We start from the raw sequence: 1,464 nt of genomic DNA on the forward strand, positions 1-1,464 counted from the left end.
GGTTGAATGCTCTGTACACATCTTTGAGGTCCAGTTGGCTGATTGTGTTGTTTAGTTCTTCTGTGTCTTTGTCAAGTTTCTTGCTGGTTGTTCTATCCATTTTTGAAAGCAGTATATTAAAATCACACACTATTATTGTAAATTTATTTATTTATTTCTTTAAATCTATTAGAGTTTGTTTGGTATATTTTGGAGCTTTTTCATTGGGAGCAGAGATATTTATTATGGTTATTTCATTTTGTTCAACTGTTCCTTTAATCATCAGATAATGTCCATCTTTATCTATTATGCTGTTTTTTGCCTTAAAGTTAATTGTATCAAAGATTATTACTGCCACTCCTTTTTGCTTTTTATTGCAATTAGCTTGGTATATTTTTTTCCATCCTTTGACTTTTAATCTGTTTTTGTCTCTGTGTGTGTGGTGTCTCTTGCAGACAGCATATTGAAGGATCTTGTTTTCTTATCCAGTCTGCCATCCTCCATCTCTTAATAGGTGCATTAAATCCATTTACATTCAGTGTAATTATCGATAGGTATTGATTAATTGCTGCCACTATGTTTGCTTTTTTGTGGTGTTGCTGCTTCTTTGTTCTGTTTGTCTTCCTTTGTTGAGTTTATGATTTTTGTGTTTTGTCTTGTGAGTTTTCTCATAGTTTTAATGGTTTCATATTCTTCTTGGATTTTCATTCTCTTGGTATGTTGTGAAGTGTTAATTTTCTTTGAGGTTGCCTCATAGTCCATTAACTTTTCTCTCCATTTAGTACAGTCTTTTTATCCTGTAATCGACCTGACCTTCTCAATCTCTGGATCTCTCTTCCTACATGTTTACCTTCTTTTACATTGTACTTGTTTTGATCATAGACCGACCTCCCAGATTCTCTGAGTTTGTTCTTTTAGTTTTGTTTTGTTAGCAACTATTCTTTCTGTTGACTTAATTCAGGGAGGTGCTGCCACATATGTCAATCTCTGGTTGTTGTCTGTTCTTGTTGGTTCTCAGTCTACAGAACTCCCTTTAGGATGTTTTGTAGCCCAGAGTTAGCTTTGATAAAAATCCCTTAGCTTCTGTTTATCCTGGAATGTTTTGATTACACCATCATATTTGATTGATAGCTTTGCTGGATCAAGGATTCTTGGTTGGCAATTTTTGTCTTTCAGGGTTTTATAAATGTTTCCCCATTGCCTTCTTGCTTGCATGGTTTCTGCTGAGAGATCCGAGCTTAATCTGACTTGCTTGCCTTTGTATGTGACACTTCTGTTTTCCCTGGCTGCTTTCAGATGTGTCTTCTTATCTTTGAGTTTGGAGAGCTTGACTATGATATGTCTTGGTGATTTTCTTTTGGAGTCTACGCTTCCTGGAGTATGTTGCGCTTGTTGAATGTTGATCTTTTCACTTTTCAAGATGTTAGAGAAATTTTCTTCCAGCAGTTCTTCAACTATTTCCTCTGTGGACTTGTGTGATTCTTC

The sequence above is a fragment of the Chrysochloris asiatica genome, unplaced genomic scaffold (assembly GCF_000296735.1).
Source record: "Chrysochloris asiatica unplaced genomic scaffold, ChrAsi1.0 scaffold00298, whole genome shotgun sequence".
Taxonomy (NCBI): Eukaryota; Metazoa; Chordata; class Mammalia; order Afrosoricida; family Chrysochloridae; genus Chrysochloris; species Chrysochloris asiatica.